The sequence below is a fragment of the Macrobrachium rosenbergii genome, chromosome 25 (genome assembly GCF_040412425.1).
Source record: "Macrobrachium rosenbergii isolate ZJJX-2024 chromosome 25, ASM4041242v1, whole genome shotgun sequence".
NCBI lineage: Eukaryota > Metazoa > Arthropoda > Malacostraca > Decapoda > Palaemonidae > Macrobrachium > Macrobrachium rosenbergii.
In genome coordinates this window covers 47,222,949-47,249,708 of record NC_089765.1, presented here as the reverse complement: position 1 = coordinate 47,249,708, position 26,760 = coordinate 47,222,949, and the positions used below count along the sequence as shown (strand labels likewise).

The 26,760-nt window shown below is 47.0% G+C and overlaps 1 protein-coding gene and 1 pseudogene across 1 annotated transcript in view; both read right to left on the bottom strand.

The window, feature by feature from the left end:
• LOC136852635 (uncharacterized) overlaps window positions 1-26,760 on the bottom strand; it is a 76,008-nt gene that overhangs the window by 26,670 nt on the left and 22,578 nt on the right. The window lies entirely within an intron of this gene.
• Window positions 2,870-2,985, bottom strand: LOC136852646 (5S ribosomal RNA; annotated as a pseudogene).

Genomic DNA, 26,760 nt, shown 5'->3' with positions numbered 1-26,760 from the left:
CCACTGACTCCTGAGGGGAGGAGGGAGGGCAATATGAATATATATATCTGCCAGGTAAGTATGAACAAACTTTATTTTATCATTAAAATATCATTTTGTTCATGAGACTTACCTGTCAGATATATATATAGCTGAATACCACCTTTGGAGGGGGGTAGAGACAGCCAAGAATTAGGGAAAAAACCAATTTATTGGTAAAATTATTTTGGTTCCTTATCTGATAGCATAGCTGACTGAGTGGTTACTGTCACTCTAGTCTGCTTCTGCTTTACTAGAGACCCCAGCGAGGTAGTGACCTATATAGCTGGCAACTTCTAGATGATCTGTCAACGGGGGCGTGACCACAATGTGACTAGATCATAGACCATACAAAGAGGACAAAAGAGCATTACTAACCACCTAACCAACACCTAAAGCATTAGTTTGCAAAGGATTGGGAAGACTGCCTCCAGTAGTCGACCCAACAACCATAAAAACACAATTAAAAAGGGATAGGATCAGAGTTACCCCCTGTCCCCAAGGTTGCTGAAGCAGCAATGTATGGTCCCAGCGAAAAGCAATTTTCGTATGCTACCTAAACATCTCGCCAAGAGTGTGAGGCAAACATCGAATTGCTTCGCCAAAATGTGGCACTGAGAATGTCACTGAGTACCATATTTTTCTGGAACGCCATGGAGGTAGCAACTGCCCTCACCTGGTGAGTGTTAACTCTCAACAACTTGAAGTTGGAGTCGTCACAACTAGAGTGTGAGTCCTTAATGACGTCCCTAATGAAGAATGCCAGTGCATTCTTCGACATAGGTTTAACTGGTTGCCTCACAGAACACCATAAATTATCCAAGGGACCACGAGTGTCCTGGGTTCTTTTAAGGTAGTACTTGAGAGCTCTAACCGGACATAGAACTCCCTCAGGTTCCTGTCCAATAAGGTCTGCTAAACCTTTAATTTCAAAGTGTCTAGGCCAAGGGTTAGAAGGCCTTTCATTCTTAGCCAAGAACTTAGGGCTTAAAGAGTAGACAGCATCGTGTTCCTTGAAGCCCACATGATGGCCTTGAACTTTGCTCTCTCTCTTCGCCGTCGCCAGAGCCGTGAGGAATGCCGTTTTTCGAGTAACATCCTTAAGAGATGCAGAGTGGAGAGGCTCAAAAGGACTAAACATCAAAAACTTGAGCACTACGTCCAAATTCCAAGCAGGAGGAATTAGCTGAGGAACCTTGGACGTCTTGAAAGAGCTCGTAAGATCGTGGAGGTCCTTATGGTCAGACAAATCTAATCCTCTGTGTCTGAAAACAGTCGAAAGCATGCTCCGATAACACTTGATAGTCAGAACTGCTATATCGAGTTTTTCTCTTAAGTAAAGGAGAAAATCCGCAATCTGGCTCACAGTGATAGAGGAAGAGGAAAAGCCCTTCTTTCTACACCAACCCTTGAAGGTTGCCCACTTTGCTAGATATATCCTGTTAGATGAAGAACTTCTGGCTCTAGCGATGGCCCGTGCCACCTGGCCAGAAAACCCCCTCGCTCTGACCAATTTTCGATAGTCTGAATGCAGTTAGGTTCAGAGCGGGAGGTTTTGATGATATCTCGTGAAGTGGGGTTGTATGAGCAGGTCTGCTCTCATAGGAAGGGTTCTCAGAACGTCTACCAACCAGAAGAGAAACTCCGAGAACCAGTGGTTCAAGGCCAAAACGTGGGGATGAGAGTCATCCTCGTCCCTTGTGAGGCCGCGAACTTGTATCACTTCTCCCAGAATTTTGAACGGGGAAAGGCGTAAACATCTATTCCCGCCCAATCCCAGAGAAGAGCATCTATCGCAACTGCCCCGGGTCGAGTACAGGTGAGCTTTATAGAGGAGCCTCGCTGTTCTTGAGGTCATGAAAAGATTCACAAGATGGAGACCCCAAAGTTTCCAAAAATCTTGGCAAACCTCCTGATGAAGGGTCCATTCCTTCGGCAGGAGTTGATGGCGCCGACTGAGCAGGTCTGCTCGAACAATTTCGACCCCTGCAACAAAACTTGTGAGAATCGAAATGTTGCGAGCATAGGCTCAAAGAATAATCTCTCTTGCAAGGCTGAACAGGGAACAAGAGTGTGTTCCGCCCTGTCTCTTGAGGTAATCCAATGCCGTAGTGTTGTCCGAGTTTACTTGAACTACACGATTGCAAACTTGGACCTCAAAGAATTGGAGAGCTAAAAGATAGCCGCCAAATCTTTGATGTTGATGTGCCAGGACACCTCTTCCTCTCTCCAGGTTCCTAACACTTCCTCTCCCCTTAGTGTTGCCCCCCAACCTGTTGACGACCCGTCGGAAAAACAACACTAGGTCGGGGTTCAGAAGCTTGCAATTTCGTTGGATCGAGCCACCACTATAGATCCACTTTTACAGAAGGAAGAATTCTCAATTCCTCTTTCAAGTCTTCCTTGCTTTGCCAGTTCTCCAACAGAAAGAACTGAAGAGGCCTGAGATGCAGTCTCCCCAGGGAAACAAACTTCTCCAGCGAGGAAATGGTCCCCAGCAGACTCATTCATTCCCTCACCGAGCATGTTTCCTTCCCCAAGAAGGCCGAGACTTTTTCGTACATAGAAGTTGCCGTTCTTGCGACGGAGACGCTATAAAAACCGCTGAAAACATCTGAATTCCCAGACACAATGGACAGTGAGGGGATCAGCTGCGACTTTTCCACATTGACCAGAAGTACCAGGGACTTCACGAGTTGCAGAGTCAACTGAAGGTCCTCCAGATACCTTTCGCCGACGACGCTCGAATCAACCAGTCGTCCAAGTAGAGAGAGATCCTGACGTGCGACAGGTGCAACTGCATCGCAACGTTCTTCATGAGAAGTGTAAACAGCCTCGGAGCAAAATGTGACGCCAACAGCATCTGGTGTTCCCAGGCGGTCACCCATCCAAGTACTGACCAGACCCAACGTTGCTTAACCGCTGATCGGACGAGAAGCGGTGTTTTCAACGTGGTATGGCGTTGTGCAGAGTCCAAAGCAGAGAGCCCTGAACTGGAACGTCTAGTCCCCAAGACAACCTGAGATACTTCATCGAACGTGGATGAATTGGGGCGTGAAGATAAGTATCTTGGAGATCCAAAGATACCATCCAATCCCCGGGATGAAGGGCTCCTAGTATTGACTGCGAGGTCTCCATCTTGAACTTTTCCTTCCGGACAAAGTTGTTTGGCCTGTTGACGTCCAAGACGGGTCTCCAGCCTACTGAAAGTTTTGGGACTAGAAACAATCTGTAGTAAAATCCCGGGGGACTGCGAGTCCAAGACCTGTTCCGCTGCTCTCCGCTCGAGCATCTGTTCGAGCAGGTCAAACAGAATTTTCTGTTTGACAGGATGGCAATTGGGAAACAAAAAACAAAGGAGGAGGAGACAGGAAGGGAATCAAGCAACCTCTCTCTAACAGTAGGAGGGACCAAACGTCTGCCCTCTCTCTCTCCAGGCTTGTGCAAAATGAAGCCTGGTTGCTAATGGTGTCTGGAGATGAAAGGAGTCACTTGCTACCTCTCTTGGAAGTGACATTCCTTCGGGAAAAACTCTCCTCGTGGTGCGGGTCTCGTGTTGCTTCCCATGGAAGCCCCTTTGTTATGCAAAGGCTTCTTCTTAGCCAACTGAGGAAAAGAAGAGATCGATGATGGGGCCAAAGGACGTTTAGAAGAGTTTGAATGGGTTGCCTTTTCTTGAAGGCTAGCAGCAATATTTTTAACCAAAGTCTGGGGGAAGAGATATTTAGAAAGGAGCGAACTGCAGCTCTGATGTTTTTATGACTGGTGAAAACAGACTTCACCGAGAAATAGCAAAACAATGCTCTCTTTTTCAAAAGAACCTAAATGAAAACTGAGACGCAAGTTCTTCAGAGCAATCTCTGACGGCCTTGTCCATGCACCGTTTTACACTGGACAGCTCCCCAGACTAATGGAAACCGGATTAGTAGCCACTGTTCAAAACTTCCAGACACCAGTCCAAGAAGTTAAAGACCTCAATAGTCTTGAAGATGCCTTTAAAATGATGGTCCATCTCAGTCAGAGTCCAAGACACCTTAAAAGAAGACAAGTGGGATCTTCAAGAGCGTCGACTAGGACAAAAGTCCTTGAGAAGTCAAGGGCTTCTCAAAAGAAGTTAGCCAATGTGCTCCCCTGTCTCATACCAAATGCCTGCTTTGTCGGACAAACGTGAAGGAGGCAAAGCGAAAGAAGTCTTTCCTTGATTTTTCCTGGCAGCCATCCAATCCTGGACTTTCTTGAATGCCTTTTGGTAGATAAAGACTTCCTCATCTTGAGAAAGCCAGGAGTCCTTCTCGCTTAAGACAAAGACAACTGCGAAGGTGGAGAGAGAGGAGCCGAAGGTTGAAAAGTCTCAGGAAACAGATCCTTAAGTAAGATAGCCAGAGTCTGATAATCAGAGGAAGAAGAAGAGACGTTTCTCTTCATCCAAAGGCTGTGACGAAAGAGGATGTTCTTCCCCAGCTGGCGGGTCTTGAATGAAAGAAGTTCTGATTCGCCGATCGTAAGCGGGAACTCCAGCGATTTGAAGTAGTCGTGGCTAAATTATGAAGTACATCAGAAGTTGAACGCTTCACGGTAGTTGTGCGTCATGATGTACAACAGGAGCAGTACTCAACACAAGAAGACTTTGAAGCTATGAACAACTGGGCGGTGTCAACACAAGGAAGCGGAGCGTCATGGTGTGGCGTGCGTGAGAGGCTCCGTGGCAAGACACGAGAAGAGTTTCACAGCGTGGCGCCGCGGCGTCATGGCTGGCGCGATGCGCCGGCGCCAAGGTGAGGGCGCGTGAAGCGTGCGTGAAGCGTGAGAAGAAGAGCAAGACAAGAGAAAAGTCCAACACCTCAAATCGGGAAGACGATTAGGAAGCCACTAAACACTCTCTCTAGACGACAGACGAGAAGCCCCATGCCCTCTAGCAGGCGAGGAAGACAAAGCAGGAGACAAAGGTGAAGGTCTGTACCTCTTAACAGGCAGTTTCGAATCTTGAAAGGTTCATGAGAGCATCCAGCTGTTGTTGCAAACCCAACAAAATCTGACGCGTTGGAGAAGCAACTCTCTCGGGAGAAGGGCTGAACCTGAGAGAAGGAGAGGGGCGAGAGACGTATACTTCCTTCTCACAGGGGAAGAAGCTCTAGCCCTTGCCTTAGCGTGACAGGGGGGGTCGAGTAGCGTCATCATCCGAAAAACACTTTATTCTCTTCTGCGGAGGAATATCCAAACAACTTTCCGGGAAGAGCACAAACGTCTAGAGGAAGAGGACGTGAAGCGTCCTCTCCTCTAAGCTTCTCTTAAGAGGGCGAGAGTCCAACCGAGAGCTCCAACCCCGAGGCGGGGAGGACGTGTCGGAGGACGAGAAGCAATCCTTCAGGATGCGTGCCTGTGCACGATCCCTGGCAGCCTGGGTAGCGTCATCAGGACCTGCCGAAGGGACGCCAGATCGGTGGGAAGCCCCCGTAACCCTCATGCGGCTTTCGACATGCCCCCTCCCTGGTCCTGGGAGTTCGACAGAGGTCCAGGCCTAGAGGCATTATAGGGCCGATCTAATGCCCCCTCCACAACACTAGGGGCACTAGCACTAACACTTTGCGTTTGAATTGCATTCACTTTAGTTTCAAGAGCACGCATTGACTCCAACACGAGAGCCAGGGTACTACCTTCTGCAGCAACATACTACAGGGTTAGTACTAATATTTACTACAGGGTTACTAGGAGGAGAAAACCCTGACTGTCCATCTAAGGATGCACTCTAGGAGGAAGATCTCCTCAACCTATCACGCTCCAATTTAAGCATATAGGCTTCATATTTCTTCCACTCACCCTCAGATAATCCCTCACATTCATTATACCGATTATCATAGCATTGAACACCCTTACATATCATACATAAAGTGTGAGGAACTATCGAAGTCTTCGATAGCCTCACCTTACATTCACCCAAGCTACAGACTCGATAGCTAGAGGTAAGACATCTTAATTATAAGAAAAGTCAAAAGCAAAATCAAAACGGTCCACAAAGAGCGTATGCCAAGTCACAGATCCAGTCGAATACCAAAAACAACCAAAATACTTAAGTGACAACAAATTTCGAAATCCAAATGGCGGAGGAACTGACAACAAGTGTTGACAGTCCGGTGACAGAGAAAATCTGAATAGAAAATGGGAATGGTTCCTGATACCCGCCTCCCAGCGGCGGGAATGGGTACTAACCACCTGCCCGGCCACTGCGTGTGCCGCGAATTTTGAAATTCTGTCGGACTTCGGAGAATACAGCTATATATATATCTGACAGGTAAGTCTCATGAACAAAATGTTGTTTTCCTGATAAAATTTAAGTTTCGTATACACTTACCAAGTAATTACAGAATCGGAGCCCTTTCTCCTCTGCTCGCATGGACGTAAGGACATAAACAAATTGAAGCTCTTTGCTATGTTGTTCCTCTTGTTCCCTGAAAGTGGGCGCAGCTAGTAACTTACACAGAACAAAAGAAGCGCTACTGCGAATTTCAAAATTTAAGCTGCCATGTGAGTTGAAACTATAGCTATGTAATTACTCGGGAGGTATATATGAAACTTAATTTTATTATGGAAATAACATTTTGTTCATGAGACTTACCTGCCAGATATATATATAGCTGTAATCTGAAGTCCGACAGAATTTCAAATTTAAAGCATGGAAGTGTATGCCGGTCAGGTGGTTAGTACATTCCCCGCCGCTGGGAGGCGGTATCAGGAACCATTCCCATTTTCTATTCAGATTTTTCTGTCGCCGGACTGTCAACACCTGTTGTCAGTTCCCCGCCATTTGGATTTCGAAATTTGTTGTTTGTATTTTGGTTGTTTTTGGTATTCGACTTGAATCTGTGACTTGGCATACGCTTTTTCTGGACCGCTTTTTGATTTTGCTCTTGACTTTTCCTTTTAAGTAAGATGTCTTCCTCTAGCTATCAAGTCTGTAACAAAAAGTGAATGTAAGGTGAGGCTATCGGAGGCTTTGATAGATCCTCACACTTTATGTATGAAATGTAGGAGTGTTGAATGTTCTATGGATAATCGTGTAATGAATGTGAGGCATTATCTGAAGGGGACTGGAAGAAATATGAATCCTATATGCGTAAATTGGAGCGTGATAGGTTGAGGAGGTCTTCCTCCAGGAGTGCATCTGTAGGCAGACAGTCAGGATTTCACCTGCTAGTAACCCTGATAGTTATTAGTCCTAACCCTGTAGTGTTGTTCGGGCCCTGAGGTTGTTGCTGCAGAAAGTAATACCTTGGCTCGTGTAAGAGTCATGTGCTTGAAAATAAAGTGAATGCCATTCAAGCGCAAATCTGTGTTGTTTGTGTTAGTGCCCTAGCGTTGTGGAGGGGCGTCAGATCGCCCTATAATGCCTCTAGGCCTGGACCTCTGTCGAACTCCCAGGACTCAGGGAGGGGGCATGTCGAAAGCCGCATGAGGGTTACGGGACTTCCCACCGATCTGACGCCCCTTCGGCAGGTCCTGATGACCCCACCCAGGCTGCCAGGGATCGTGCACGGCACGCATCCAGAAGGATTGCTTCTAGTCCTCTGACACGCCCTCCCACGCCGGGGTTGGAGCTCGGTTGACTCTCGCCTCTCAAGAGAAGCTTGAGAGGAGAGGACGCTTCACGCCCTCTTCCTCTAGACGTTTTGTGCTCTTCCCCAGAAAGGGGATATTCCTCCGCAGAAGAAATTACGGTGTTCTACTTGATTTTGACGCTGCTTGACGCCCCCCAGTCGCTAAGACAAAAGCTGGAGCTTTTCCTCCTGTGAGAAGGAAGAAGACGCTCCTCTCCCCTCTCCTTCTCACAGCTTCAGCCCTTCTCCCGAGAGAGAGTTGCTTCTCCGACACGCCAGATATTGTTGGGCTTGCAAGAACAGCTGGATACTCTCATAGACCGTAGAAATGACAGAATGAATCGTTGCAATGATTTGACTCTACCTGTTAAGAAGTCCAGACCTTCACCTTCGTCTCCTGCTTCGTCTTCCTCGCCTGCTAGAGGGCATGGGGCTTCGCCTGTCTCCTAGAGAGCGTGAAAAGTGGCTCCCTACTCGTCTTCCCGATTTGAGGAGTTGGACGTTTTCGCCTGATTGCGCCAGAGAGCGTGTGTCTCGAATCTTCGCGGCACAAGACGCTCACGCTTCACGCGCCTCTCCTTGAATCTCGGCGCGCTCCCAGCCATGACGCGACGAATGCGCACAAAGTGAAGCTCTTCTAGTATCCAGCCATGGAGCTTCGCGCACGTCCAGCCATGACGCTCCTCACACGCCTCGCCGTATCGCTTCAAAGTCTTCTTGTGTTGACGCCGCTCCTGCAGTGCATCATGACGCTCAACTACCCGCTTCAACTTCTGATGTCCTTCATGATTCAGCCACGACTTCTTCAAATCGCGAGAGGTCCCGCTTACGTATCGGCGAGTCGGGACTTCTTCCACCACACACTCAAGACCCGCCAGCTGAGGAAGAAGATCCCCTTTCGTCACAGCCTTCGGACGAAGAGAAACATCCTTCGTCTTCTTCTTCCTCTGATTATCAGACTCTGGCTAATTTACTTAAGGATCTGTTTCCTGAGACCTTTCAACCTTCGGCTCCTCGCTCTCCACCTTCACAGTTGTCTTCGTCTAAAGCAAGAAGGACTCCTGGCTTTCTCAAGATGAGGAAGTCTTTATCTACCAAAAGGGCATTCAAGAAAGTCCAGGATTGGATGGCTGCCAGGAAAAATCAAGGAAAGACTTCTTTCGCTTTGCCTCCTTCATGTTTGTCCGGCAAAGCAGGCATTTGGTATGAGACGGGGGAGGATATTGGCTTAACAGTTCCCTCGACTTCTCAAGGGGACTTTGCGAGTCTTGTTGACGCCTCTAGAAGATCCCACTTGTCCTCTTCTAAGGTGTCTTGGACTCTGTCTGAAATGGACCACCATCTTAAAGGACTCTTCAGGACTGTTGAGGTCTTTAACTTCTTGGACTGGTGTCTGGGAGTTTTGCACACGAAGGCTACTAGTCCGAGTTCCATTAGTCTGGGGGAGCTGTCCAGCGTACTGCTGTGCATGGACAAGGCCGTCAGAGATGGCTCAGAAGAACTTGCTTCTCAGTTTTAAACCGGCTCTTTTGAAAAAGAGAGCATTGTTTTGTTCTTTCTCGGCGAAGTCTGTTTCACCAGTGCAGAAGGGAGAGCTGCAGTTCGCTCCTTTCTCAAGCCATCTCTTCCCCCAGACTTTGGTTAAAGATATTGCTGCCAGCCTTCAAGAGAAGGCAACCCAAGACCTCCTTTCCAGGTCTTCTAAACGTCCTTTGGCCCCATCATCGTCCTCTTCTTTTCCTCAGTCGGCTAAGAAGAAGCAGCCCTTTCGTGGAGGGGCTTCCATGGGAAGCAACACGAGACCCGCTCCACGAGGGAGAGTTTTCCCGAAAGGCAAAGTCACTTCCAAGAGAGGTAGCAAGTGACTCTTTTCACCTCCAGACACCAGTAGGAGCCAGGCTTCTTCATTTTGCCCAAGCCTGGAGAGAGAGAGGGGCGGACGCTTGGTCCCTCCAAGTGGTAGAGAGAGGTTACTTGATTCCTTTTCTGTCTCCTCCTCCATTGTCTTCAACCCCAAGAGATCTGTCTCCCAATTACCATCCTGCCAAACAGAAAATTCTGTTCGACCTGCTCGAACAGATGCTCGAGAAGAGAGCAGTGGAACAGGTCTTAGACACTCAGTCCCCGGGATTTTACAACAGATTGTTTCTAGTCCCACAACATTCAGGAGGCTGGAGACCCGTCTTGGATGTCAGCAGGCTGAACAACTTTGTCCGGAAGGAAAAGTTCAAGATGGAGACCTCTCAGTCAATACTAGGAGCCCTTCGTCCCGGGGATTGGATGGTATCTTTGGATCTCCAAGATGCTTATTTTCACGTCCCAATTCATCCGCGTTCGATGAAGTATCTCAGGTTTGTCTTGGGGGACAAGACATACCAGTTCAGGGCTCTCTGCTTTGGACTCAGCACAGCCCCGAGGGTGTTTACGCTTCTTATGAAGAACGTTGCGATGTGGTTGCACCTGTCGGGCATCAGGATCTCTCTCTACTTGGACGACTGGTTGATTCGAGCGTCGTCGAAGCGAAGGTGTCTGGAGGACCTTCAGTTGACTCTGCAACTCGTGAAGTCCCTGGGACTTCTGGTCAATGTGGAAAAGTCGCAGCTGATCCCCTCACAATCCATTGCATCTGGGGATTCAGATGAATTCAGCGGCTTTTCTAGCGTCTCCGTCGCAAGAACGGCAACTTCTATGCTAAGGAAAAGTCTCGGCCTTCTTGGGGAAGGAAACATGCTCGGTGAGGGAATGGATGAGTCTGCTGGGGACCATTTCCTCGCTGGAGAAGTTTGTTTCCCTGGGGAGACTGCATCTCAGGCCTCTTCAGTTCTTTCTGTTGGAGAACTGGCAAAACAAGGAAGACTTGGAAGAGGAATTGAGAATTCTTCCTTCTGTAAAAGTGACTGAAGTGGTGGCTCGATCCAGCGAAGTTGGAAAAAGGGATCTCCCCCAAGCTTCTGAACCCCGACCTAGTGTTGTTTTCCGACGCGTCGTCAACAGGTTGGGGGGGCAACACTAGGGGGAGAGGAAGTGTCAGGAACCTGGAGAGGGGAACAGGTGTCCTGGCACATCAACATCAAAGAGTTGGCGGCGATCTTTTTAGCTCTCCAATTCTTCGAGGTCCAAGTTTGCAATCGTGTAGTTCAAGTAAACTCGGACAACACTACGGCATTGGCTTACCTCAAGAAACAGAGCGGAACACACTCTCGTTCCCTGTTCGGCCTTGCAAGAGAGATTCTTCTTTGGGCTCATGCTCGCAACATTTCGATTCTCACAAGATTTGTTGCAGGGGTCGAAAATGTTTGAGCAGACCTGCTCAGTCGGCGCCATCAACTCCTGCCGACGGAATGGACCCTTCATCAGGAGGTTTGCCAAGATCTCTGGAAACTTTGGGGTCGTCCTCTTGTGGATCTCTTCGTGACCTCAAGAACAGCGAGGCTCCCGTCTATACTGCTCACCTGTACTCGACCCGGGGGCAGTTGCGATAGATGCTCTTCTCTGGGATTGGACGGGAATGGATGTTTATGCCTTTCCCCCGTTCAAAATTCTGGGAGAAGTGATACGCAAGTTCGCGGCCTCACAAGGGACGAGGATGATCCTCATCGCCCCGTTTTGGCCTTCGAACCACTGGTTCTTGGAGATTCTTTTTTGGTTGGTAGACGTTCTGAGAACCCTACCTATGAGAGCAGATCTGCTCAGACAACCCCACTTCGCAAGATATCATCAAAACCTCCCCGCTCTGAACCTGACTGCATTCAGACTATCGAGAAATTGGTCAGAGCGAGGGGTTTTCTGGCCAGGTGGCACGGGCCATCGCTAGAGCCAGAAGATCTTCATCTATCAGAGTATATCAAGCTTTAAGTGGGCAACCTTCAGGGCTTGGTGCAGAAAGAAGGGGTTTTCCTCTTCCCTCGACCACTGTGACCCAGATTGCTGATTTTCTCCTTTTTAAGAGAGAAAAACTCAAGTTAGCAGTTCCTACTATCAAGGGTTATCGGAGCATGCTTTCTACTGTTTTCAGACACAGAGGACTGGATTTGTCTGACAATAAGGACCTCCATGATCTTTTGAGGTCTTTCGAGACGTCTAAGGTTCCTCAGCTAATTCCTCCTACTTGGAACTTGGACGTAGTGCTCAAGTTTTTGATGTCTAGTCCTTTTGAGCCTCTCCACTCTGCATCTCTTAAGGATGTTACTCGAAAGACAGTATTCCTCACGGCTCTGGAAAAGAAGAGAGTGAGCGAAGTTCAGGCTATCAGCCGTCATGTGGGCTTCAAGGGACACGATGCTGTCTGCTCTTTAAGCCCTACGTTCTTGGCTAAGAATGAAAGGCCTTCTAACCCTTGGCCTAGACACTTTGAAAATGAAGTTTTTATGATAAAACAAAGTTTTATGAATACTTACCTGGCAGTTATATATATATAGCTTAATCCCTGTCGAACGGCAGATTTTTCAAAACTCATGGCAACCGCCGAATGGTAGGTGTCCGATAGGTGGTTAACAACCCTTATCGGGTGGTAGCTGGAATCATTCCCGTTTTCAGTTCCTCAGATCATCTCTTGCCCGACCTGTCTCCTGAGGGGAGGAGGGTGGGATTTAAAATATATATAACTGCCAGGTAAGTATTCATAAAACTTTGTTTTATCATAAAAACTTCATTTTTGAATAGAACTTACCTGGCAGTTATATATATATAGCTGATTCACACATTTGGAGGAGGGTGAAAGACAGCCAACATTGTTGGGAAACAACTAAAAGTTGTAGGTAAACACCTTGATTCCTTACCTGCTAAGGTAGCTGACTTCAAAGGTTCCTGCCTCTTGAGCCGCTTTCCCTTAGGGAGCGCCAGTCAGGTGAAGACCTGTTATACTGAAACAACTCAATCGAGTCTGTCAAACGGGTGAGACCAACAACGTGACTAGACTTCTGTACTTCCTATTCCCCTTCTATTACCTGTAACCTTACTCAATCTAACCACCTAACCTTGCAGACTAGATATACACCTATCTAGTTAGACTGGGGTTGCTTTTCCCACAAGGAAGCTTCCTCAGACAACCATAAAAAACACCAACCCAATTACAGGTATCCCAAACAAAAGTTAAGGTTGAGGGAGGCAGTAACTCCCTTTACCCAATACCGAAGCTGTAGCTACATATGGGCCCAAGGCATAACATTTCTCATAATCCACTCTTACCTCTCTGAGGTAATGAGAAGTTTAAAACAGAGTCACTTCTCCAAAAAGTGGCCTCCATAATTTGTTTAACTGACATATTCTTTCTATAAGCCAGAGAAGTTGCAATGGCTCTTATTTCGTGAGCCTTCACCTTCAACAAACCAAAGTTCTCCTCTTCACATAAAAGGTGAGCTTCTCTTATTGTCTCCCTCAAAAGAATGATAACGCATTCTTCGAGAGGGGCTTTTGAGGATCCTTCACTGAACACCACAAAGGAACTGGAAGAACCTCTTACGTCCTTTGTCCTGGAAATATAAGCCTTGAGGGCTCTAACTGGACAGAGTAGTCTCTCCTCCTCTTGGCCCACTAAATCAGTGAGGTTAGGAACCTCAAACGTTCTGGCCAGGGTTTGGAAGGGTTCTCATTCTTAGCAAGGAAGTCAAGCCTTAATGCGCATATTGCTCCATTACGATTGAAGCCTACTTGTTTCTGAATAGCATGAATCTCGCTAACCCTTTTCGCTGTAGCAAGAGCCAGAAGGAAAAGAGTTTTCTTTGTTACGTCTCTCAGGGTTGCTTGAGAGATGGGTTCGAACTTCCTGCTGCACAAGAACTTCAAAACCACATCCAAATTCCAGGACGGGGTCTCAAAGTCTGCTTTCGTTGTTTCAAAGACTTTAAAAGGTCTCTCAAGTCTCTATCTTGAGACAAATCAATGCCTCTGTGCCTAAAGACGGTAGACAACAAGCTTCTGTATCCTTTTATGGTGGATACGGCCAGCTTAGAATCTTGCCTGAGGACAAGAGAAAATCAGCTATTTGGCTCACAGAGGTAGTGGTTGAGGAAACCTTATGCTGCTTACACCAAGATCTAAAGGTTTCCCACTTTGATTGGTAAACTCTCTGTGAAGAGACCCTCCTCGCTCTGGCGATAGCTCTTGCAGCTTGAGCTGAAAATCCTCTCGCTCTGACAAGCTTCTCGATAGTCTGAATGCAGTCAGTTGAAGAGCGAGGGGTTTTGATGATACCTCTCGAAGTGGGGCTGTCTGAGAAGCCTTGGACTTGGGGAAGACTTCTCGGAAAGTCCACTAACATCTCCACTACCTCTGTGAACCACTCTCTTGCTGGCCAAAAGGGGCTACCAGGGTCATTCTTCCTGAATCTAGGAGGGCGAATTTCTTGACTACTAGATTGATTATTTTGAACGGAGGGAACGCATAAGTGTCCATCCCCGTCCAGTCCATCAAGAAGGCGTCTACTGCTATTGCTTCTCTGTCCGGGACTAGAGAGCAGTAGTTGGGATCCTCTTGTTCTGGCTGGAGGCGAAGAGGTCTATTGAAGGCCTCCCCATAAACTCCACAGTTTCTGGCAAACTTGAAGATTGAGAGTCCATTCCGTGGGCAGAACTTGCCCTCTTCTGCTGAGCATGTCTGCTCTTACATTCTTCTGCCCTGCACGAATCTCGTCAAAAGCTCCACCCTGTGGTCTTTTGTCCACAGAAGGAGCTCTCTTGCTGTTTCAGTAAAGAGGTAAAGAATGAGTCCCTCCTTGTTTGCTGATATAGTTAAAGAGCCGTGGTGTTGTCGAATTCACTTCTACTACTTTCTCCCGCGACAGATTCTTTGAAGGCTTTTAAACCTAACCAGATGGCCATCAACTCTTTCCTGTTGATGTGCCATCCGATTTGTCCCCTCTTCCCAAGAGCCTGAAACTTCCTTGTTCCCCAGTGTTGCTCCCCATCCCGACTCGAAGCATCTGAGAACAACACTAGGTCTGGGTTCTTTCTGCGTGAGGGAGATTCCTTCCCCTAAGATCGACGGGTTCAGCCACCAACTCAGATGTTTCTTGATCTCTGCTGGAATGTCGAAGGAAAATGAGTCCTCCTGATTCTTCCTGTCCCAGATTCTTGAAAGGAAGTGTTGAAGAGGCCTGAGGTGCAACCTTCCCAGAGAGACAAATTTCTCGAGGAGGAGAGGGTGCCCAACAAACTCATCCACTCCCTCGCCGAGCACTTCTGCCTCCCAGGAAATACTGAACCTTCTCGAGGCACTTGATTTGTCTTTCTTGTGAGGGAGAAGCCCTAAAACGAGCTGAGTCCAGAACTATCCCCAAATAAAGAATCGTCTGACTCGGTTCGATCTGAGACTTCTCTTTGTTGATAATGAGACCCAGATCCTGAGCAATCATAAACGTCTTGTGTAAGTCCTCCAGACACCTGTTCTTGACTGGGACCTTATCAGCCAGTCGTCTAGGTACAGGGATACTCTTATCCCCCTTCTTGATGAAGCCATCCTGCCACATTTGACATTACTCTGGTGAACACTTGAGGAGCTGTGCTGAGGCCGAAACAAAGAGCTTTGAACTGGAAGCATTTGTCCTGGATCACAAACCTCAAAAACTTCCTTGAAGTCGGGTGGATGGGAATATGAAAGTAAGCGTCCTGCAGGTCCAGGGATACCATCCAGTCCCCTGGACGGACTGCTGCCAGCACAGACTGAGTCGTCTCCATGGTAAACTTGGTCTTCTCCACAAAACCGTTCAATGCGCTGACATCCAGGACCGGTCTCCATCCCCCCGAACTCTTGGGCACTAAAAACAGACGATTGTAGAACCCTGGGGATCCTAGTTCCAAAACTGGTTCTATCGCTCCTTTCTCCAACATCTGGTCTACTAGATTCAGGAGTGCCCTTCGTTTCAATGCGTTGAGTATTGAGCCACTAGGCTAGTGGCTTTGTTGAAAGTGGCGGTTTCCTCGAGAAGGGGATCTTGTATCCTTCCTTGATGACTGAGAGAGACCAGTTGTCCGCCCCTCTTGCTTCCCAAGCCTGCCAAAATAGAGACAGTCTTGCTCCTACTGTTGTCTGGAGGACTTGTGTTTCAATTTCTAGAGCGTGTTCTAAACGTCCTTCTGCTAGTTCTACCCCTGTTTCTTGTCTTTTTCCCTGAAATCAGATCTAGAAGGAACTCTGCCCCGAAAGGGCTGTTGAACTCTCTTTTCCTCCTTTTTGGCAGCTGGAGGAATTGCAGAAGAAACCTCTAGCCGAAAGAGCGAGAAAGTAAATCTTGTGTAGCTTTATGTGCCAGAGTCAGAGAAATATCCCTGACCAAGGACTCCGGAAACAAATGCTCCGAGAGGGGGCGTAAAGGAGCTCCGCCTTCAACACGACTGTAGTAGATTTTGCGTGAAGGAACATAACAAAGCCCTCTTCTTCAAAATCCCTGCAGTGAAAAGAGAAGTCATCTCATTTGCTCCATCCCTCAGAGCCTTATCCATACAGGCCATAATACTGGAAAGGTCTTCAATTCCTGTAGCCTGCATGGTTTCCATCTTCTTGGATAGGATTCCAACAGACCAGTCTAAAAAACTGAACACTTCAAAAAGACCTAAAAATTCCTTTAATGAGATGGTCTAGTTCCGTTATAGACCACATCACCTTAGCTGAGTTAAGGGCATGTCTTCTGGAAGAGTCTACTAAACCAGAGAAGTCCCCTGGGAGGAGGCAGGTACTCCCAGGCCCAGAGCTTCTCCAGTGTCATACCACATGCCCGCCTTGCAAAGCAAGCCTAGTTGGAGGAAAAGAGAAGGAGGACTTAACTGCTTGCCCTACGCTCCTTAAGCCAGTTATCAATCCTGGTCAGAGCCTTCTTAGCAGAAATGGAAAGCTTCATTTTAATAAAGGCTGACTGCTTCCTCGATTTCTTCCTGTTAAACTGGGACTGAGGAGAACGAGGGCAGCAGGCTTAAACTCCTCACCATACAGCTCCAAAGAGAGCGAGAAAGAACCTTATAATCATCAGTCGCATTAGAAGGTTTATCTTCGTCCTCTGAAACGTCTTCCAAATCATGCATTCCTTCCAACTCTGTCTCCTTCTCTTCCCGCTGTAGTGTACCGGGGAGGACGAACGATCTCCAAAGCGTCCTGGTGGCGAGAGTTGGTTACGTCCCTGGCGGCGAGCTGGTTGCGCCCTGACAAACAGCCCTAGAAGAATCCCGATGTCGAGAGCTGGATGCGTCCTGGTATCGCGAGCTGGAAGCGTCCTGGCGCCGAGCATTGGATACGTCCTGGCGCCGAGAGTTGGATGCGTCCTGGCGTCCGAGGCGCATGCGTCCTGGCGTCGAGGAAGTCCGCTGCGTTCTTTCCTCCCTGGAGAACCGAGGTCGTAATCTTGCTGAACAAAGGAAGTGCGTTCAAAGCGAGAGGAAGAAAATTCCTGTCGTTTAAGGCGTGGAGAGGAGAAGAGTCGAGCCTCAGGAGAAGAACCCTGAGGTTTTTGCTTGGGAGAAACGAAAAAAGATTCTTATGTTCCAGGCCAGAAGAGCGCCCCTTGTTGACTCGAACGGGAGAGGATCCAGTTCTCTCTTATCCCTAGGAGAAACTTCAGCAGGGACTCCCTTCTAGATCTTTTCACTGGTAACTTGGAGTCCTTACGTCTGACCAAATTTGGGGAGGGGCGACTAAAGGCCTGAACAAGTGAAGCCAATTGGCCTTGCATGACGGTCATAAATGATTTATTCCGCAGCAGCTGCATCCTGAGGATCCGAGGGAGAAGGTTGTCGAGACAAGCTGGGAGCAGGAGAAGGATTCCTCGAGAATTCTCCGGAAGCAGAAAGAAGAGAACTCTCCCTCCTCCGAACAGCGAGAGGAGAGCATTTTAAAAAAGGTCTTGACCTTTTTGCTGGAGAGCGTTTCGGTCGTCGTCGGAAGCAAAAAGATTCAGGAGCTCCACGCATCCCGAAAGGGGAGAGCGAGTCCGGGGTTGATCCTCTTGCTGCAACCATCTTCTTTTGGTCGGTCTCGAATCCTCAAACTGCCATCTACGTCTAGGAGAGGGGCTAGGAGAAGACGCAAGCTCTTCCGACACGCCTTTCCTGTGGCGGTCATAAGCAGCCTGGGAAAAAGCAACAGGACTGCTTGAGGCGACGGCTGACCGAGAATACGTCCCTCTCACCCCCTTACGATCGTCGACATACCTTCTCCCTAGGTCCTGGGAGCTTGGTAGAGGTCTAGATCTAGGGGCATGACAGGGTCGATCAGTCGCCACCTCCACTGCACTAGCACAAACACTATCACAAACTTCACTTGCACTCTTACCTTTCTTCAAGGCTTCAAGTTGATCCTTTAACTCTTTCATCTCAGCCGCCATCCTGGCGAACTGAGGGTCCATAACAGCAGATACAGTTCCTGTAGAAGGAGCGGGGTTACCACCTCGGGAGAAGGATCTACTTCTAAGGGTGATTTAGGAATAGAAGGGTTAAAAGAAATGTCTAGGCTAACATCACTCACAGACCTAGATTTAGATTTAGAAGCCCTCTTGTAACTTATCCATCTCTAATTTACGCACATATAGCGTTTCATTTCCATCCATTTCTTTTCATCCAAATCCTCGCATTCTTTACATCTTTTATCCAAGGCACACTCAAAACCCCTGCACCTAAACAAACAGTGTGAGGGTCCAAGAAAAGCTTTCGGTAACCTAACCTTACATTCTTCATTCACACATACTGAAAAAACTTAGGATCAGACATCTTATCCAAGAACAGTCAAAAGAATAAATCCAAACAAGCCACAAAAGCGATTGCCAATCCAAAGGTCAAAATATCGTCACCAATAAAAGGTCCAACACAGCGACCTAGGGAAGCGGCGAAAAAACCGACGGAGAACCAACAACAATGTTGTCGGTCCAACCGGCAGAGATGATCTGAGGAACTGAAAACGGGAATGATTCCAGCTACCACCCAATAAGGGTTGTTAACCACCTATCGGACACCTACCATTCGGCGGTTGCCGCGAGTTTTGAAAAATCTGCCGGTTCGACAGGGATTAAGCTATATATATATAACTGCCAGGTAAGTTCTATTCGTAAAATTAAAGGTTTAGCAGACCTTATTGGACAGGAACCTGAGAGAGTTCTATGTCCAGTTAGAGCTCTCAAGTACTACCTTAAAAGGACTCAGGACATTCGTGGTCCCTCGGATAATTTATGGTGTTCTGTGAGGCAACCAGTTAAACCTATGTCGAAGAATGCACTGGCATTCTTCATTAGGGACGTCATTAAGGAGGCACATTCAAGTTGTGACGACTCCAACTTCAAGTTGTTGAGAGTTAACGCTCACGAGGTGAGGGCAGTTGCTACCTCCATGGCGTTCCAGAAAAATATGGCACTCAGTGACATTCTCAGTGCCACATTTTGGCGAAGCGATTCGGTGTTTGCCTCACACTATTGGCAAGATGTTAAGGTAGCATACGAAAATTGCTTTTCGCTGGGACCATATATTGCTGCTTCAACAACCTTGGGGACAGGGGGTAGCTCTGATCCTATCCTTTAATCTTGATTAGGAAGGGTTTTTTAATTGTGTTTTTATGGTTGTTGGGTCGACTGATGGAGGCAGTCTTCCCAATCCTTTGCAAGCTAACGTATTAGGTGTTGGTTAGGTGGTTGATAATGCTCTTTTGTCCTCATTGTATGGTCTATGATCTAGTCACATTGTGGTCACGCCCCCGTTGACAGATCATCTAGAAGTCGCCAGCTATATAGGTCACTACCTCGCTGGGGTCTCTAGTAAAGCAGAAGCAGACTAGGGTGACAGTAACCACTCAGTCAGCTATGCTATCAGGTAAGGAACCAAAGTAATTTTACCTATAAATTTGTTTTTCCTAATTCTTGGCTGTCTCTACCCCCTCCAAAGGTGGTATTCAGCTATATATATATATCTGGCAGGTTAAGTCTCATGAACAAAATGATATTTTAATGATAAAATAAAGTTTGTTCATACTTACCTGGCAGATATATATATTCATATTGCCCTCCCTCCTCCCCTCAGGAGACAGTGGCGTTAGAAAATCTGAACAGAAAATGGGAATGGTTCCTGATACCCGCCTCCAAGCAGCAGGAATGTGTACTAACCACCTGACCGGCCACTGCGTGTGCCGCGAATTTTGAAATTCTGTCGGACTTCGGAGATTACAGCTATATATATATCTGCCAGGTAAGTATGAACAAACTTTATTTTATCATTAAAATATCATTTTTTTATAAGGAAAAATAAAATTTTTGTAATAAAATAAAGTTTTATATATACTTACCAAGTATAGCCTATGTTTCTAATTCGCGCGGTAGCTAAAAATTTGAAATTCACAGTAGCATTTGATTGTTTTAATATAGGTGACTAGGTTCCGCCCTCTATCAGGGGACGAAGGGTACAACACCGCTGAATAGCATCAGTCCATTTATGTCCTTGGGAGGGCTCTCTGATTCAGTAATTACTTGGTATATATAAAACTTTATTTTATTATATCATTTTTATATATGTAACTTACCAAGTAATTACTGTACATAGTTGAATCCCATATTGACAGGACGTGGGATGCATGGACATATGTAATCTTAAAAACTTTCAGGAGAAAAATGAATATGAGACAAAAATTCTATTAGCATTGGTTCAAAAACTTGTTAAGAGAGCTGCTGCAGAATGATACTGCCTCTGTTTGGCACTTATCTTAACTATAGTGGTGCAGCAGTGAAGCTGTGGAGTGCCCCTATATTAATGGGAAGCATTGCAGCAAATGAGTATTCCGAATGCCACAAAGCATCAATGGAGGTTATGCAGCTCATGGAATAGTCCAATGGCTAACATAACCATATAAGAGTGCCCTTGCCCTGGGCACAGTACAATAAAGGCATACAACCAGAAAACTTTGTCAACTACACACTGTATCCATTAAAACCATTACCCAACCATAAAAAAGGAATGGTGGGTACTCCAGGCACATAGTACCCCCAGGCTCCCCCCAAGAACTCAACAGCCTAATCAAGGCAAAAAGAGGTAGGATAGGAGTGGACTCCTATGCTTCCTCCCCTAACACCATGCCAGCTACAGACAACAGACCCGGGATATTGCAGTTTTCTAAAATAGTTTCTATTTCACGTATATAAATAGTGCGTTGCAAACACAGATTTCCATTTCCAGAAGGTTGATGGGAGAATCGCCGACAAAGACGTGTTATGTTTAAAAGCCAATGAGGTGGCAACGGCTCTAATCTCATGGACTTTAACTTTCAAGACTAGTAGAAGGTCCACATGAATTCTTGAATGTGATTCCAGGATGACATCTCTCAAAAAAGAACAATGTTGTGTTCTGGGAAAGAGGTCTAGAAGGGTCCTTCACGGAGCACCCGAGCTTACTCGAGGGACCTCTGATCTTCGCTGTTCTACTAAGGTAGTACCTCAGAGCCCTGACGGAACAAAGAGTCCTCTCTTCCTCTTCTGGTCCAAGAATTTCCATCAAATTCTTGATGGTGAAGGAATGAGGCCATGGCTTAGAGGGGGGGTCTTGTTCTTGGCCAGGAAGTCTAGAGTAAAAGAGCAGACTGTGTCTCCTTGTGAAAAGCCTACTCTTCTGTCAATGGCTTGCAACTCGCTGACTCTCTTAGCCTTGGTTAAGGCGACCAGAAAAGAGTTTTCCTTGTTAAATCTCTAGAGGAATTTGTGCGAAGAGGTTCAAAAGGAGGGCCTGACAACCATTTGAGGACGACATTCAAATTCCATGATACTGCATTAGTCTTGATCTCCTTGGTCATGTCACAAGACCTGATCAAGTCCCTGATGTCCTGATTGGATCCCAGATTAAGTCCCTTGTGCCGAAACACAGAGCCTAACATTCCTTGGTGCCCCTGATCATCGAGGAAAACAAACCTCTGTTAGTCCTCAGGAAAAGAAGGAAGTCCCCGACGTTCACTGCAGAGGTTTCAAAAGAAGAGACATTATTTCTTCTGTACCCGCTGCAGAATACTGCCCACTTCGCTTACTAGACTCTGAAAGAAGACTGCCGTCTACACTTAGCAATTGCTTCTGCAGCTGGTTTTGAAAATCCCTTCACTCTGACGAGTCTCCTGACAGTCTGAACCCTGTCAGAGCAAGACCGGATAGGTTGCGATGAAACTGGTGGAAGCGCAGTTGTTTGAGAAGCTTTGGCTTCTGTGGAAAGAGCCTGGGGGTAACCAACTAGCGGCTTGAGGAGATCCGGGAAGCATTCTCTTTGAGGCCAAAAGGGGGCTACCAAAGTCATCTTCATGTCCTGATGGGATATGAATTTGTTGATGACTTCCCTCACCATGCTGAATGGTGGGAAGGTGTACAGGTCTAGGAAGAGCCAATTCTGGAGCATGCCATCTGTTGCCCATGCCAGAGGGTCCAGGCTGGCGAGCAGAACAGCGGGTGGCAATGGTTCTTCGACGTTGCAAACAGGTCTATCGGCAGCTGTTCCCAAAACTTCCACAGGTCGGTGCACACCTGTGGATCTAGAGCCCATTCCGTGGATAGGACCTGTCTGAGCTGACTTAGCCCATCCGTTAGCACACTCAAGTTCCCCTGAATGGTTCTTGTCACCAGAATGGTGCATTTCTTCTTTGCCCACAATAGGAAGTCCTTCATGTACTCATAAAGGGAGAAGGAGTGAGTGCCCCCTTGAATCTTTATGTAGGCCACAGCATAAATGTTGTCTGACAGCACTGCTACTGCCTTGTCAATGGTTACTTTTGTAAACAACTGAAGGCCTAGGTGCATATATAGCCCTCAACTCTCTTACGTTGATATTGCATGCAGTTCTTTCTCTTCTGGAGACCAAACCCCTGATACTTCCATGTCTCCCAGAAGAGCTCCCCAACCCAGATCTTAAGTGTCTAAATACAAGGAAAAGTTGGGGCTCAGAGGAAAGAGTGACTTCCCTTCCAAAAGCCTTCTTTCTGAAAGCCATCATCTCAAATCCTCCTTGATCTTCAGAGTAATTGGGAAGATAAATGCGTCCAGATGGATCTTCCTGTTCCAGCTGGCCTTCAGGAAGAACTGTAGTATCCTAATGTGAAGCCTCCCCAGGCTTACAAACTTATCAGTGGATGCAAGGGTTCCTAAAAGACTCATCCACCTGTTGGCCGAGCAGGACTTGAGATCGAGGAAGTCATGGACTGTCTGAAGACATGATTGCACTCTTTTGGGGAATGGAAAAACCTGAAAATTCAGAGAGCCTATCGTCATCCCCAAATAAAGAATCACTTGAGACGGAGACAGTTGAGATTTCTTCACATTGATGAGTACGCCCAGATCCTGGGCAAGAAGTAGGGTCTTCTGAAGGTCCTCCGTGCACTTTATCTTTGATAGAGAGCAAAGGAGCTAGTCATCTAAATAAAGGGATGTGCTGATCCCCATGAGGTGAAGCCACTTTGCAAGAGGGATGAGAGCGTGGGTGAAGACTTGGGGAGCTGTAGGGAGGCCGAAACACGGAGCTCGAAATTGAAAGACTCTGCCCTCAAGCACGAATCTGAGGTACTTCCTGCTGTCTGGATGTACTGGGACATGGAAGTAGGCATCCTACATATCGATGATCACCATCCAGTCGCCCTGTTGGATGGACGATAGGACTGACTGACTTGTTTCCATTTTGAATTTTGTCTTCTGAACGAAAACATTCAGGGCGCTGACATCTAAGACAGGTCTCCAACCCCCGGATGACTTGGGGACCACAAAAAGACGGTTGTAAAACCCTGGAGTGTTGACATCTTCAACCACCTCCACAGCTCTTTTCATGAGATGAGACAATACCTCTTCTGCAAGGGCTGAAAACCTCTCGGAGCCTACCGAGTAGGCTGTCAATGCGATGGGCGTTGACACTGGCGTTGACACTAAGGGAGGGTTCTCCCTGAACAGGATAGAGTAGTCCTCTTTCAGGACTAGCGAGACCCACTGATCTACGCGTCTGGCTTCCCATTTCTCCCAAGTTTAGGAGCCTTGCTTCCTCTGGCACACAGAAGACTGGACTTTCACTTAAGAGAGGAGCCTTCTTGGCTGGACGGGTCACACGCAAATTAGAGAGAGGTCTGGCCTGAAACCTTGTCCTACTGCCCCGAAAGGGCTGCTGCTGCAAAGGAGAGGCCAACTTAACATTAAGTGAAGGTTGATCCTTGGAGTGCTTTGCTGACTGGGCTAACAGATCCTGTGTTCATTTCTTTTGCAGATCTGATGCCTCATGGACCGTAGCTTGAGGGAAAAGGTGCATATGGCCCAAAGGTGAAAAAAGACGTGCAGACTTCTGGGATGTAGTTACTCCTTTGGTGGTGTAAGAGCACCAAAGTTCCCACTTCTTCAGCACCCCCTTAGTAAATAATAATAATGTAGCCAGTTCCATGGAGCCATCCCTAATGGCTTTATCGGTGCAGGATAAAACCCCTAACCAGTCTGCAGACAAGTCCTCTGCAATATCTTCGCAGTCTTCAATTTTCTTTGCCAGCGCACCCACAGTCCAATCCAAACACAGTCCAATCCAAAAAGCTGAGGACTTCGAATACTTTAAACACTCTTGACAAGATGGCAAAGTTCGGTGGCCGAAAACGTGATCTTGGCCGAAGCAAAGGCTGACTATCTATTCAAGTCGATCAGGCAAAAGAAGTCCCCCTGGAGGAGGCAATGACTCCGAAGAAGGAGCTTCTCCTGTAGCGTACGCCTGATATCTCTTAGTCGAAAGACGAGCAGGAGTGCAGAAGGCCAACTTGCCCTGCTCTTCTTCTCCGAGAGCCAAATTTCTATCTCTCAAGGCTTCCCTGGATGAGGAAGAAAAAACCATCTTGGGAAGCCTGGCAACCTCTACAGGCTGATTCCCCATATAGAATGCAGAGGGAGGAGAAGCCAGGGCAGCTAGTGAGAAAAAGGACAGAAAGGCGACCCAGAAATACCTGAGTAGGTTAGCGAAAGGCGATGGAAAGAGCCTGGTAAAAAACCTTCTCATCCAAAGAAACTGGCAAAGGAGACAAGTCAAGAGGGTCAAAGGAGACAAGTCAAGAGGGTCTTGTGTTACTGTGGGGTTCTTCTGAAGTAGACCCATAATCTCATCCAATGGGCGTTGAATGAGATCCATTGAAGAATCATGCTGCATGGGGGCGAGAGTAGACATGAAATCAACTGTAGAGATGGTGCTGGGCACTCAGAGCTTGACGGTGGGCACTCAGATCATGGCGCTGGGCGCTCAGGAGCCACTGGGTATTCTGAATCCGTTGGGCACTTAGGACAAAGCTGGGCCTTGCATGAGCAAGATGGGCACTTGGGCGACAAATACTGGTGTTCGTGAGAAAATCGTTCTGGGCTGGCCCAAAAACTACAGGTCAGCTGAGGACTACGCTCAGGTTCCTTCACAGGGTTGCAGGGAGGTGGAGAAGAGTGGTCTGTAACTGCTACGCATCTCTTCAGAGGACAAGATGCCTTGTAAAAGCGCCCTCAGCGCCTCTTATCTGAGCCGGAAACTGACAAACTAGATGAAAGCTCATACACTTCCTTTCGGACACCTTTCCAGCAGCTGTCCACCGAGTCCTGGGACTCAACAAGCTCGGTTGAGGGGGCGCCTATCCGTGGACAAATGGCACTGACCTCCCTTGGACTACCAGTATGCCTCCTCCCTGGTGCATGGCAGTCTGACAGTGACCTTTGTCTAGAAGCACTGGCAGGATGGGTAGACACCTCCTCCACTAACACTTCACTTGCATTTGCACTCTTAGCACTGACTTGGTCCATAAGGACTTTCACTGAGGCACTTAACTGTTCCACAGTAGGAACTATGAGCCCAAACTTCATATCAATAAGGGCTTCGAGGTAGTATGAACTATGAGCCCAAACTTCATATCAATACGTGCTTCGAGGCTGACAATGGAGTTAGGGTCAGAAGCATGGGGGCCGGGTGAAGAAGTAGGTTGAATAGTTAGAAAGCTGGTTAAGGGGGGAAACAGCGGTAGAAGTAGAAGACAGAACAGGTAAATCAGTTACTCCCAAATTGGGAGTACACTACATTCCTAGCCTCAGCTCTAACAGTAGCCTTCCTTTTTCTGTCTCTCTCTAACTTATCCATATAAAATTTTAAGTTTTCCATTTCCCTTGGTCCCAGTCCCTACATTCAATACAAGCCAAGTCAATCAAACAAGTCTGCCCCCTACAACTGCTACAGATTGTGTGGGATCATAAGATGCTTTTGTCAACTGGTTTTGCAGCCTTTGCTGCAAAACTGGATACTAAAAGCATTAGTGTCAGACATCGTCGGGAAAAGTCATAAATAGTGAAGAAATAGGTCTAAAATAGCCTAAGCTACCTGAAAATAGCGTGAATGCTACCAAAATCAAATAATACTTCACCAAATAGAGACTAAGAGCAACCATCCAGCGACCAAATTCAAACCAAAGCTGCTTGAGAGAACTGATGTTCAGTTATTAACCAGCTGAAACGAATTGGCCTCTTCAGCTGTGTTGTACCTATCCTTCCCAGAAAGAGGGTGGGACATTGTCACCTACACTAAAGCATTGGAATGCTACTGCGAATTTCACATTTTTAGCTGCTGCGTGTTAGAAACACAGGCTAAGTAATTAATTGGTAAGTTATATATATATAATTCAGTACTGTAATTTTAGTGAATATTGCTCTACAAAAAAATATGATATTTTTATGATAAAATAAGGTTTTACTTATACTTACCTGGTAGTTACATATAGCTGTCGTCTCTGACGTCACGGCAGAATTTTAAATTTCGCGCTAGCGCTATAAACACCTGGGTGATCCTCTACCAGCGCCCTCTATAGGTAACAAGGAACTATCCCAACAATGTTCTAGAACCCATTAAGTTTTAAGCCCACTTGACATGAGAGGGGAGGTGGGCGGGTTTACTCATGTAACTACCAGGTAAGTATAAGTAAAACCTTATTTTATCATAAAAATATCATTTTTACTTATAGAACTTACCTGGTAGTTACATATAGCTGATTGGCACCTTTAGAGGAGGTGGGACCATGTCAGCCACATATATTGTTAGAAATCAAAACATGAATTTTAGTTCCTTACCTTGAAGGATTGCTGACTCAGCGGTTACTGCCTCTGTAGTCTGCTTATCCCTCGATTGTATAGACAGGATATAAAGGATCCGGGTGTCAGACACAATCTGTTAGTACTTGCCGTAGAGGA